Source organism: Thalassophryne amazonica, chromosome 20, assembly GCF_902500255.1.
Source record: "Thalassophryne amazonica chromosome 20, fThaAma1.1, whole genome shotgun sequence".
NCBI lineage: Eukaryota > Metazoa > Chordata > Actinopteri > Batrachoidiformes > Batrachoididae > Thalassophryne > Thalassophryne amazonica.
This window is the reverse complement of record NC_047122.1, coordinates 10861067-10875753: the sequence shown is the minus strand read 5'-3', so window position 1 is coordinate 10875753 and position 14687 is coordinate 10861067.

Below are 14687 nucleotides of genomic sequence, written 5' to 3'. Positions count from 1 at the left end.
TATTTAATGTTCAAACTGCAGCCCAGTCTCACTTTATTTTTTTTTTGTACTTCCGTGTCAAAATGAGTCAGATTTTCGTGACTTTTTTTTTTAACTCACAATTACTAACCCTACTCCTACCCCCAACCCTCACCTTAACCATAACCTAATCTTACTCCTTCCCCCCACCCTAACCATAACCACCCCAACCCCCCGCTTCACTTTTAATTTCGTGCAGCCATCACAGAATGAATTAGAATGAATTTGTGCTGCCGTGATGAAAATGAGGTGCTTTTCATCACAATATCACAAACCAATAGATTAATGTATATTTCGTGCAACTGAATCATGACTTGCCGTTAAGACTGGATTGCAAATTGATAAACTTTATTGTTTTTGTGCAAATATTTGCTCATTTTGAAATGGATGCCTGCAAAACATTTCAAAAAAGCTGGGGCAGTGGTATGTTTACCACTGTGTTACATCACCTTTCCTTCTAAAACACTCAATAAGCGTTTGGGAATTGAGGACAGTAATTGCTGAAGCTTTGTAGGTAGAATTCTTTCCCATTCTTGCTTGATGTACGACTTCAGTTATTCAGCAGTCCGGGGTCTCCGTTGTCGTATTTTGTGCTTCATAATGCGCCACTTTTTTCAATGGGTGACAGGTCTGGACTGCAGGGAGGCCAGTCTAGTACCTGCACTCTTTTACTAAGAAGGCATGCAGTTGTAACGTGCAGAATGTGGCTTCGCATTGTCTTGCTGAAATAAGCAGGGACGTCCCTGAATGGGTGAACGTTGCTTGGATGGCAGCATGTGTTGCTCCAAAACCTGGATGTACCTTTCAGCATTGATGGTGCCATCACAGATGTGTAAGTTGCCCATGCCATGGACAACTTACACAGCCCCAGACCATCACAGATGCTGGCTTTTGAACTTTGCACTGGTAACAATTTGGAAGGACTTTTTCCTCTTTTGTCTGTAGGACACAACATCTGTGATTTCCAAAAACAATTTGAAATGTGGACTCATCAGACCACAGCACACTTTTCCACTTAGTGTCTGTCCATTTCAAATGAGCTCGGGCCCAGAGAAGGCAGCGGCATTTCTGGATGTTGTTGATGTATGGCTTTCGCTTTGCATGGTAGAGTTTTAACTTGCACTTACATACCTTACTGAATTCAATTTACTGAAAATTGAAGACATACCTTACTGAATTTTCTTGTAGATGTAGCGACAAACTGTGTTAACTGACTTTGGTTTTCTCAAGTGTTCCTGAGCTCATGTGGTAAGATCCTTTGTACCGCCTGAGGGATCAAAGGTCATGGGCATTCAGTGTTGGTTTTTGGCCTTACAGCTTACATGTAGAAAGTCTCCAGATTCTCTGAATCTTCTGATTATGTTATGGACTGTAGATGAAGGAATCCGTAAATTCCTTGTAATTGAACACTGAGAAACATTGTTCTTAAACTGTTCGACTATTTATTCACGCAGTTGTTCACAAAGTAGTGATCCTCGCCCCATCTTTGCTTGTGAATGGCTGAGCCTTTTTGGGATGCTCCTTTTATACCCAATCATGACACTCACCTGTTTCCAATTAGGTGCCCTTTGAGCATTCATTACCTTTTCCGGTCTTTTGTTTCCCCGTCCCAACTTTTTTGAAACGTGTTGCAGGCATCCATTTCAAAATGAGCAAATATTTGCACAAAAACAAAAAGGTCTATCAGTTTGAACATTAAATATCTTGTCTTTGTGGTGTATTCAATTGAATATATGTTGAAGAGGATTTGCAAATCATTGTATTCTGTTTTTATTTATATTTTACACAATGTCCCAAATTCATTGGAACTGAGGTTTTATTTTTATTTATTTTTTTTTACAGCAGCTGTGTGATGTGGTTACACATGCTGTAAATGCTCAATTTCAATGTATTTCTATTTATATAGCGCCAAATCACAACACAAGTTGCCGCAGGGCACTTCACATAAGTAAAGTCTAACCTTACCAACCCCTTGCACTGTGTTCCCGCTGCAACGGCTTGTGCACTACACCGTTGCATGAACGAAACCATCGCAGCGGGATCGTTCATGCCTGCCCATCGATTCAATGTTTTCGTGGTTCTCTCATATGAGCTGTTCCACTGTGATTCGCCCTGATTTGTACTTATTTGTACTATGTGTGAAGGGGCCCTAAGGATCTGTCAAGGAGCATTTGTCAGCATGCGACAACATTCCCACGTTAAACAAACCCATGAACAGGTGTCTGTAGATCAGCAAGTGGATGTAGATATCCTGTCCGGGACTCTATCATGAGACAATCTTCCTTACCATCGAGGGATGCCATGTTGGGAGGGGCCAGAAACCTTGGGTTATTTTACCTTGTTCTCTGGGGAAAATAGTTCAACTTGTTCAATAATGACATAAACACAATATAACTGGCACATGTTCTGCAGTTATCATTACAGTGAAGTCAGTGATGCATGTTGAGGCAGAGAAGAAGCCTTTTGGAGATTGGCAGGCTTCACCTAGTTTTCCTGTGAAAAACTAAATGTGTTGCACAGTTGAGAGTTTCTAAGTGCTAAGGCTTGTTGTTTTTAATAAATATATTAAAAATGTCATTGCTCTGTGTTTAATTACTCACACTTACAGAACTCTCTGCTGCATATTGATGTTTTCTAATTCTCATGAGCTTCTCCACACAGCAAAGCTGTCCTTAGGTGGCCAATGAGCACTGTTTTCCTGTTTCAGATGTCCAGATTAAAATACAAACAAACTGATATATCTCTGGGCAAGATGTTTGTGTGACTGATTAGGCTGGGACCCCAACATGGAGAGAGACAAATGTTTCAAAGTGATGCATTATTTTATTGCACACAGAGAAATAAACAGAACCTGAGAGAGCTAGGACAGAACCTAAAACAATCTGGCCAAGATTGTGAGGGTGAATGCTGTTTCAGAAAACACCAAACAGTTAACAGTGGAAGCAAGAGACACAAGGAGTGTGTGCAGAGTGAGCAGGAGAAAGAGAGAGAGAGAGAGAGAGAGAGAGGCAGGTTCCCAAGACCATTCTGCAGGACCAAAGCCCTCTCAATCCACAAGCAACTGATGGCCATGGTCCAGCTGACATACCACCACAAGAAAACATTTGACTGTGATGGTAGGTGTCTTTTTTCTCAACAAAAAAAAAGTCCACTCTTGCTGGAGAGGAGGAGGGATGAATGATACCAGAAGCTACAGTGCACTTAATATACTTATCCATAGCTCAGGTGCAAATACAGAATACAGCCAACCTCAGGAAGGCATGGCCCAAGGCAGGAAATCTATCACACAGTCATAGGGATAACGAAATGGAAGCCAGCTGGCTTTGTGTTTGCTGAAGACCTTCTGCAAGTCAAAAGGGCTTTCACGCTGAACGTGTTCAGGGCATTAAATGCGTCACGCATCACTCTCAAATCCATTCTTTTCAACGAGAAGCATGGCGTTTTTGATGCATCGCGTCATCGGAACCCATCGGGAGAATGCATTGCTGTTTGTCGTCAGGCCGCTGCAGTCAAAGTTCAACCCAATACAACTTTCACAGATTTCTCGGTTTCAAAGATTTCTCAAGTGTATATATATATATATATATATATATATATATATATATATATACACACACTTGAGAAATCTTTGTTCATCTATAAATTACAACCATAACTTTATCTGTTGTTTTAGATGTTAACATAAGGAACCTTGGACATTTATTTTTAGATAAATAAAATAGCATGCAAAGTAATGTGGACATTTTTATGTCTGGTAGATTCATTCATACATTCATTCATATCTGCATTTCAACAAGGAAAAAAGGCACTGTAAATAAATATAATCATTTATTATAAACACAACAGGCCATGATGTAACAATGACTGCAGTCTGTCTGTTATTTAGGATTTCTCAATGTGACACAAACCTCATGAAATAATTTTTTAATTAAGTCATTTCAATATTTATTTACATCCTCACTGAGTATATTTTTGGTTTTAATGTTGTAATCAGGACAGAGTAATTACTAAAATATGAATTTGACAATTCTTGTGATTGTGAATGTTTTGAAATTCTGCACCGGTGTTGGGGCTTCTTCTACCTGTGCAATTCTCTTTGAATGAACTTTGACTTTAAGAACGTTTAATGATTCATTCATTTAATGTTGAAATATAAAAGGAAACAGATTTTTCAAACAATAAAATAGTTGCTCTTTGTTTTATTTAGAGTGTAGTAGTAGGTGTGACTTTTCAGAGAGGACAGGTGAGCTGGACCCTCAGGACATTTAACCAGATGAAGGTCTCCTCTGCAGCTTCGAGCTTTGGTGGAGTTTTTGAAGACACTTTCCTCACATGATGAAGAGCGGAGCAAAATAATCCACTATTGTAATATTATCCATCATTGACCTTTATTATCCATCCACTTTTGTTCATGATATGGTACCAATATATACACAAAACCTGTATAAACTTTGATTAAAGAATCATCATTTTTAGAATGAACAGCTAATCATGGCAGACATAGATTAGGAAGGATGAAGGTCACATTATCTGGAGAATAAAAACAAGAAAATGGGAGAATCAGCTCAGTTATTACTCTAAATTTGTGACGTTCTAATAAGCCGTCTATGCAAGGGCGCAATTTAGAACTAGAAATTGGGGGGGACAAAGTGCGAGGCCTGCAGGGCTGAAGCCCATAGGCCGGGGGTCTGGGGGCCGCTTTAGGCACCCAGAAGCCAACAGTTTCTAGATAAGCTCAGATGCATTCTGAGCATCCAGAAAAGTAATTTTAATGTTTTGAGAAGACCATAAAGTGGACACCATTTGACTTATGCAGTTTGAAACTGTGGATGTAAGTACTTTATTCTGAAAATAGCCAGCATTGATTTTATTAGCATCCTGGTGTAAATAAGGTATCACCACATGTGTAGAACTCAAAAAGAATGACAGGTTGAGTTTTCATTTAAAAAAACAACTGCAATGTGGTAAAATGTATTCATAAATATGAAAGAACAGGCTCTTAATAATTATTAACTATCGCATACTGGATTTGTTTTTTTTCTCAAGATTTGTTTTTGCATAAATTTGAAAAAACAACAGATCATAAGTTTAGGATAAATTACTTATCATGAATTTAATTTTTGAAGTGGCACTTGTTGGGAAAGTGTAGGTACACGGACCCACAACAGGGGGCGCAAATGAACGGACAATGGAGTAGGTCAAATAACAACACTTTACTGTTGTGAATGTGCACAACAAATACAACAGATTACAACAATAGACAAGTGTCAATTCACAAAGGTGTCGTGTGGGCAGGCTCGAAGATAGGAGACGCCTGTCCAAAGCAGAACCGGAACCACACGATTTCCTCCGCCACCAGACCCCGGGAATACTGGAGCCGCCAAGTCCCGAACTCCCAGGTGGCCACTGCCTCCGCGTGTCGGACCTGGTACTGCTGGCGAGGAACAAAAAGCAATTAAAGGAGGGCGCGTTTGCACCCAGGAATCCGTACGGCAGGAAAAGCTACCTCCACCTCTCGTTGGAAAAGTAGTCCACACTACAACGCACAAAGTCACAAAAAGAATACTGTTAATCAGTCAGCTGAGGTACGTTACCTTCCAGGTAGAACGATATCTCGGCAAAGAGGTGGAGACATCGTCCTGCTGATGTACCCCTGCCGATCAGATGATTGGTAACAGCTGTTGCAGGTGATGCGTGACAGCTGTCACCCTGGCTGCTCCTGTGAGGCGGCTGCGCCCTCTGGTGCCTGGAGCCCGCACTCCAGACAGGGCGCCCTCTGGTGGTGGGCCAGCAGTACCTCCTCTTCTGGCGGCCCACACAACAGCACTAATGACAACACTCATACTGAACATAATTTCGCTTACACAGACTGATTTTGGAGATCAAGCAATAATTGCAGATGGGTTTTCTGAGGTCCCAGATAGCTTTTCTGATTTCCTTTTCTAACTTTCAGAATTTAGTAAATTAGCATATGGTCCATTGATACTTATGTGTAGACACTAGTCCCTAGAGGCAACTATTTTTGGTTTCAAATCTGGGCAAATGCAGTCCCAGAAAATTCAGAATGTGACAAACAAGAAACAGGTGTTGTAAACAAGTCAATGCTGCTAAAAATACAAACTTACAGAAACAAAGATACTATTCTGACATGGTTTTGCACATAAGACTGACATAGCATGTTTCAAGTACACACATACTTGTATATGTCAGAAGGTGGGGGGGACATACCATATTCTGTCCCCACTGGTTGAAAAGGTGGCATGTCCCCCCTATCCCCCACCAAATTGCGCCCATGCGTCTATGTGTGGTCCACATAACATGTGAGTGGCAAGATGGCCGCCAGTTTGCTTCAGCGGTTTGTATGGAGTGTGTGGGCCAATGAGCGATCCAGTGTTATATACAGATCAGTGCTCAGTCCTAAGGCATTTTACACACTAGGAACATGAGTGTCAGAATAAAGCACCACAGGAAGTGACCAAAATGTGAACTTTGACATCAAGAAGACGTGATTCCATTTAGAGGTGGCACCAGATGAAATTTCCTTTTCTTTGTCTCTTTCTTTTGTTTTGAGCAAACTTTGCCAGTCAGTCAGCAACCTCATGACATCACAAAGACATAATACATATAAACAGACCAAGAGGCCAAACACATGCCCTCCTGTGTTTGTTGTTGGTGATAATAACAGTTTGTCAGCATTATCTGGTGGAAGTACCCACTGTCCACGTGTAACTTCTCCTTGACTGAAGCACTGTATTTTCGAGAGTATAAGATGTTGTTTTTATTTGTTTCAGCGGTCTTGTGAGTTATACACCAAAAAAAAATCCCACCTTCATTATTATTAATAATAATGATGATAATAATAATCATAACTATATAGGGCCTTAACAGGAATCAAACCACAAAAGAAAATATAAGTGCTCATAATACAGAAACGAGGTGCCATTTATGTTTTTTTCTCTTTGAGAGACATTTTTGACAGTTGCAACTATACTACATATAATGCAAATAAAAGCTTTCAGCTTGTTTTCCTGAAAAGCTTGTTTAAAGCCACAGTTTGACAAACCGAGCCATTCTGAGAGCGCTGTAGTGTTTTGTTACATTTAAAGAAAAGCAGATTGAAAACATCAGTGAGTTCTCTGGGCAGAGTGCTCCCTAATTGTTATGGAGATTTCAGATCCATTAATTTATACTGACAGGAAAAAAGTAGAATCTCTGGCATCTGGATTATTGTGGATGGGATTGTGTTTTGCATCCCTATGGTGTGAATTTGAGCCTGATTAAACAGCAGGGTTTTTAAAAAACTGCCTGCTGCAGCGCTGGAGTGCAATTCCAGACCTCCACATGCTCACTCAGCATGATTCTTTAGCACAAATTACATCCAGAGGAAGCCAAGTGGTGACCAGAAACACAATGCATTCTGTGGAATCATGTTTTACGATGCGTTTTCTGTGTGATGTCGGTGTCAAAATGTTGAATCAAACCAAAATGTGACGGCATTAAACGTCTCACTTGTTCTCAGGAAATTTGTCACATTGACAAAATATTAAAATGAAAAAAACACCTGAATGTGTCATTTATTTTGTTCACGAAATCAGTCCCTTTGTTAATTCAAAGCAGATGAGAAAACAATGAAAAGTGTGACGGTGGTGTGATGACATTTATGATAGTCCTCAAGTGGTGATTGTAACATGATTTTAATAAAAACCACCACTGTGCAGCACAAAACAAGGCAATTTGTCATCAAGTAAGGACAGCTGTAATCACCCCTTTTGCTTGCCTGCCCCATCTGTCTTCCCTTTAGCAAGTTATCAGGATCAATCTAGGCTCATTTATTTTAATCGTCTCTTATTTGCTAAACTGGCAAAGTCAAAAGAGGACAAAAGAAACCACTCATTTTTGAGAAGATGCCAAAATACAGGATAATACAGCTTTTCTCTTGCTCTTGCTGCACATTAAAAAACTATTTTAATACATTTTTCTTACCAAACTATTCTATAAAAATCAATTCCATTAAAACCTAAAAACCAGAGCAACACTGTAGGACAAGGGTCAACAATCTACTGAATCTGGACCTTGATCTGAAGTAAAATTTCATTGAAATTAGGCCTAAACAGGTCTATATTTACACATATAAGTGGAAACATGAAACACATTTTTTTGTTTGTTTTTTCATACCTTAAACTTAAGAGTAGATCATTGTGGGTTTATTTTTAGGTGTGCTCCACTTTGTTTTGTATTATTCAGGATAATTTCTAAATTATGCCAAATTAGTGAGATGTTTTGACTAAAAGCAACATTATGCACACATTGATATAAAGGACCATATCCTAAGGCAGAGATCTCAAACTGATTAACATCACTTTGAGCAGACTGAATCAGTTAATCAGTGAAATCACCTGGTGGAGTGGGTGGATGCAAAGAAAATCTGCACCCTCTTGCCCCTTTCTGGAATGAGTCTGAAACCTCTGTCCTAAGGTTTTGCAACACATAACCTGACACGTATGGTGCAAATCAATTGTGTGCCCGAGAGTGCATATTCTCACCACAAACCAGGGAGCCAGGTGCAAAGAGGCTGGATTACTAGTGCATGTTCTTCAAAGCGTGCTGTGGACATTTTGTAGGTGTTAACAGCTGAAGTAAAACTGGGGACCCCAGAGCAGAGAACCACACTTGAGCATGAGTACAAAGTTCAAAGCACAGAGGATAATCAATCCACCTAGCAGGTAAAACCTGGGTCCCACCGAATAATGAAGGATGAAGAAGGAGCCACGCATGGGTGTGGAGTGATTATTCAAAGAATGACCCACGTTTTCATCTTAACACGTATCCACTACTAAGGTGCCTCTCTATACCCCGCACGTGCCACGTAGAAGCCACGACCGACAGGTCATTAGAGCCTCGAATGGCTCGTATCAGCCATGCTAAGCCACGCATGAGCTACGTATGAGCCACGCAGTGCTGTGTAGCGTGATGTTATCAAGCTATAAAAACATTAAAAATAGTTACCTTAAGCTGTTCAAAATGTATTCCACATGGAGCAGGAAAGAGAGGAAAAAAAAGCATCCAGATGAAACAGTCCTCTGTGATTCCAGAAGTGATTAGAGGTGATTTCAGCATCCAAGGTTTGGCAGAAAATGATTACATTATTTATATAGAGCTCAGCGCACAGAGCAGGTGGAATTGTGCTCAATCAATCAATTTTTTTATATAGCGCCAACAAACAGTTGCCCCAAGGCACTTTATATTGTAAGGCAAGGCCATACAATAATTATGTAAAACCCCAACGGTCAAAACGACCCCCTGTGAGCAAGCACTTGGCTACAGTGGGAAGGAAAAACTCCCTTTTAACAGGAAGAAACCTCCAGCAGAACCAGGCTCAGGGAGGGGCAGTCTTCTGCTGGGACTGGTTGGGGCTGAGGGAGAGAACCAGGAAAAAGACATGCTGTGGAGGGGAGCAGAGATCGATCACTAATGATTAAATGCAGAGTGGTGCATACAGAGCAAAAAGAGAAAGAAACAGTGCATCATGGGAACCCCCCAGCAGTCTACGTCTATAGCAGCATAACTAAGGGATGGTTCAGGGTCACCTGATCCAGCCCTAACTATAAGCTTTAGCAAAAAGGAAAGTTTTAAGCCTAAACTTAAAAGTAGAGAGGGTGTCTGTCTCCCTGATCTGAATTGGGAGCTGGTTCCACAGGAGAGGAGCCTGAAAGCTGAAGGCTCTGCCTCCCATTCTACTCTTACAAACCCTAGGAACTACAAGTAAGCCTGCAGTCTGAGAGCGAAGCGCTCTATTGGGGTGATATGGTACTACGAGGTCCCTAAGATAAGATGGGACCTGATTATTCAAAACCTTATAAGTAAGAAGAAGAATTTTAAATTCTATTCTAGAATTAACAGGAAGCCAATGAAGAGAGGCCAATATGGGTGAGATATGCTCTCTCCTTCTAGTCCCCGTCAGTACTCTAGCTGCAGCATTTTGAATTAACTGAAGGCTTTTTAGGGAACTTTTAGGACAACCTGATAATAATGAATTACAATAGTCCAGCCTAGAGGAAATAAATGCATGAATTAGTTTTTCAGCATCACTCTGAGACAAGACCTTTCTGATTTTAGAGATATTGCGTAAATGCAAAAAAGCAGTCCTACATATTTGTTTAATATGCGCTTTGAATGACATATCCTGATCAAAAATGACTTCAAGATTTCTCACAGTATTACTAGAGGTCAGGGTAATGCCATCCAGAGTAAGGATCTGGTTAGACACCATGTTTCTAAGATTTGTGGGGCCAAGTACAATAACTTCAGTTTTATCTGAGTTTAAAAGCAGGAAATTAGAGGTCATCCATGTCTTTATGTCTGTAAGACAATCCTGCAGTTTAGCTAATTGGTGTGTGTCCTCTGGCTTCATGGATAGATAAAGCTGGGTATCATCTGCGTAACAATGAAAATTTAAGCAATACCGTCTAATAATACTGCCTAAGGGAAGCATGTATAAAGTGAATAAAATTGGTCCTAGCACAGAACCTTGTGGAACTCCATAATTAACTTTAGTCTGTGAAGAAGATTCCCCATTTACATAAACAAATTGTAATCTATTAGACAAATATGATTCAAACCACCGCAGCGCAGTGCCTTTAATACCTATGGCATGCTCTAATCTCTGTAATAACATTTTATGGTCAACAGTATCAAAAGCAGCACTGAGGTCTAACAGAACAAGCACAGAGATGAGTCCACTGTCCGAGGCCATAAGAAGATCATTTGTAACCTTCACTAATGCTGTTTCTGTACTATGATGAATTCTAAAACCTGACTGAAACTCTTCAAATAGACCATTCCCCTGCAGATGATCAGTTAGCTGTTTTACAACTACCCTTTCAAGACTTTTTGAGAGAAAAGGAAGGTTGGAGATTGGCCTATAATTAGCTAAGATAGCTGGGTCAAGTGATGGCTTTTTAAGTAATGGTTTAATTACTGCCACCTTAAAAGCCTGTGGTACATAGCCAACTAACAAAGATAGATTGATCATATTTAAGATCGAAGCATTAAATAATGGTAGGGCTTCCTTGAGCAGCCTGGTAGGAATGGGGTCTAATAAACATGTTGATGGTTTGGATGAAGTAACTAATGAAAATAACTCAGACAGAACAATCGGAGAGAAAGAGTCTAACCAAATACCGGCATCACTGAAAGCAGCCGAAGATAACGATACGTCTTTGGGATGGTTATGAGTAATTTTTTCTCTAATAGTTAAAATTTTGTTAGCAAAGAAAGTCATGAAGTCATTGCTAGTTAAAGTTAATGGAATACTCAGCTCAATAGAGCTCTGACTCTTTGTCAGCCTGGCTACAGTGCTGAAAAGAAACCTGGGGTTGTTCTTATTTTCTTCAATTAGTGATGAGTAGAAAGATGTCCTAGCTTTACGGAGGGCTTTTTTTATAGAGCAACAGACTCTTTTTCCAGGCTAAGTGAAGATCTTCTAAATTAGTGAGACGCCATTTCCTCTCCAACTTACGGGTTATCTGCTTTAAGCTACGAGTTTGTGAGTTATACCACGGAGTCAGGCACTTCTGATTTAAAGCTCTCTTTTTCAGAGGAGCTACAGCATCCAAAGTTGTCTTCAATGAGGATGTAAAACTATTGACGAGATACTCTATCTCCCTTACAGAGTTTAGGGAGCTACTCTGCACTGTGTTGGTATATGGCATTAGAGAACATAAAGAAGGAATCATATCCTTAAACCTAGTTACAGCGCTTTCTGAAAGACTTCTAGTGTAATGAAACTTATTCCCCACTGCTGGGTAGTCCATCAGAGTAAATGTAAATGTTATTAAGAAATGATCAGACAGAAGGGAGTTTTCAGGGAATACTGTTAAGTCTTCTATTTCCATACCATAAGTCAGAACAAGATCTAAGATATGATTAAAGTGGTGGGTGGACTCATTTACTTTTTGAGCAAAGCCAATAGAGTCTAATAATAGATTAAATGCAGTGTTGAGGCTGTCATTCTCAGCATCTGTGTGGATGTTAAAATCGCCCACTATAATTATCTTATCTGAGCTAAGCACTAAGTCAGACAAAAGGTCTGAAAATTCACAGAGAAACTCACAGTAACGACCAGGTGGATGATAGATAATAACAAATCAATCAATCAATCAATCAACTTTTTTCTTATATAGCGCCAAATCACAACAAACAGTTGCCCCAAGGCGCTCCACATTGCAAGGCAAGGCCATACAATAATTATGAAAAACCCCAACGGTCAAAACGACCCCCTATGAGCAAGCACTTGGCCACAGTGGGAAGGAAAAACTCCCTTTTAACAGGAAGAAACCTCCAGCAGAACCAGGCTCAGGGAGGGGCAGTCTTCTGCTGAGACTGGTTGGGGCTGAGGGAAAGAACCAGGAAAAAGAGATCGATCACTAATGATTAAATGCAGAGTGATGCATACGGAGCAAAAAGAGAAAGAAACAGTGCATCATGGGAACCCCCCCACAGTCTACGTCTAAAGCAACATAACCAAGGGATGGTCCAGGGTCACCCGATCCAGCCCTAACTATAAGCCTTAGCGAAAAGGAAAGTTTTAAGCCTAATCTTAAAAGTAGAGAGGGTATCTGTCTCCCTGATCTGAATTGGGAGCTGGTTCCACAGGAGAGGAGCCTGAAAGCTGAAGGCTCTGCCTCCCATTCTACTCTTACAAACCCTAGGAACTACAAGTAAGCCCGCAGTCTGAGAGCGAAGCGCTCTAATGGGGTAATATGGTACTACGAGGTCCCTAAGATAAGATGGGACCTGATTATTCAAAACCTTATAAGTAAGAAGAAGAATTTTAAATTCTATTCTAGCATTAACAGGAAGCCAATGAAGGGAGGCCAACACGGGTGAAATATGCTCTCTCCTGCTAGTCCCCGTCAGTACTCTAGCTGCAGCATTCTGAACCAACTGAAGGCTTTTTAGGGAACTTTTAGGACAACCTGATAATAATGAATTACAATAGTCCAGCCTAGAGGAAATAAATGCATGAATTAGTTTTTCAGCATCACTCTGAGACAAGACCTTTCTGATTTTAGAGATATTGCGTAAATGCAAAAAGGCAGTCCTACATATTTGTTTAATATGCGCTTTGAATGACATATCCTGATCAAAAATAACTCCAAGATTTCTCACAGTATTACTAGAGATCAGGGAAATGCCATCCAGAGTAACGATCTGGTTAGACACCATGCTTCTAAGATTTGTGGGGCCAAGTACAATAACTTCAGTTTTATCTGAGTTTAAAAGCAGGAAATTAGAGGACATCCATGTCTTTATGTCTGTAAGACAATCCTGCAGTTTAGCTAATTGGTGTGTATCCTCTGGCTTCATGGATAGATAAAGCTGGGTATCATCTGCGTAACAATGAAAATTTAAGCAATACCATCTAATAATACTGCCCAAGGGAAGCATGTATAAAGTGAATAAAATTGGTCCTAGCACAGAACCTTGTGGAACTCCATAATTAACTTTAGTCTGTGAAGAAGATTCCCCATTTACATGAACAAACTGTAATCTATTAGACAAATATGATTCAAACCACCGCAGCGCAATGCCTTTAATACCTATGACATGCTCTAATCTCTGTAATAAAATTTTATGGTCAACAGTATCAAAAGCAGCACTGAGGTCCAACAGAACAAGCACAGAGATAAGTCCACTGTCCGAAGCCATAAGAAGATCATTTGTAACCTTCACTAATGCTGTTTCTGTACTATGATGAATTCTAAAACCTGACTGAAACTCTTCAAATAGACCATTCCTCTGCAGGTGATCAGTTAGCTGTTTTACAACTACCCTCTCAAGAATCTTTGAGAGAAAAGGAAGGTTGGAGATTGGCCTATAATTAGCTAAGATAGCTGGGTCAAGTGATGGCTTTTTAAGTAATGGTTTAATTACTGCCACCTTAAAGGCCTGTGGTACATAACCAACTAACAAAGATAGATTGATCATATTTAAGATTGAAGCATTAAATAATGGTAGGACTTCCTTGAGCAGCCTGGCAGGAATGGGGTCTAATAAGCATGTTGATGGTTTGGATGAAGTAACTAATGAAAATAACTCAGACAGAACAATCGGAGAGAAAGAGTCCAACCAAATACCGGCATCACTGAAAGCAGCCAAAGATAACGATACATCTTTGGGATGATTATGAGTAATTTTTTCTCTAATAGTCAAAATTTTGTTAGCAAAGAAAGTCATGAAGTCATTACTAGTTAAAGTTAATGGAATACTCAGCTCAATAGAGCTCTGACTCTTTGTCAGCCTGGCTACAGTGCTGAAAAGAAACCTGGGGTTGTTCTTATTTTCTTCAATTAGTGATGAGTAGAAAGATGTCCTAGCTTCACGAAGGGCTTTCTTATAGAGCAACAAACTCTTTTTCCAGGCTAAGTGAAGATCTTCTAAATTAGTGAAACGCCATTTCCTCTCCAACTTACGGGTTATCTGCTTTAAGCTACGAGTTTGTGAGTTATACCACGGAGTCAGACACTTCTGATTTAAAGCTCTCTTTTTCAGAGGAGCTACAGCATCCAAAGTTGTCTTCAATGAGGATGTAAAACTATTGACAAGATACTCTAACTCCCTTACAGAGTTTAGGTAGCTACTCTGCTCTGTGTTGGTATATGACATTA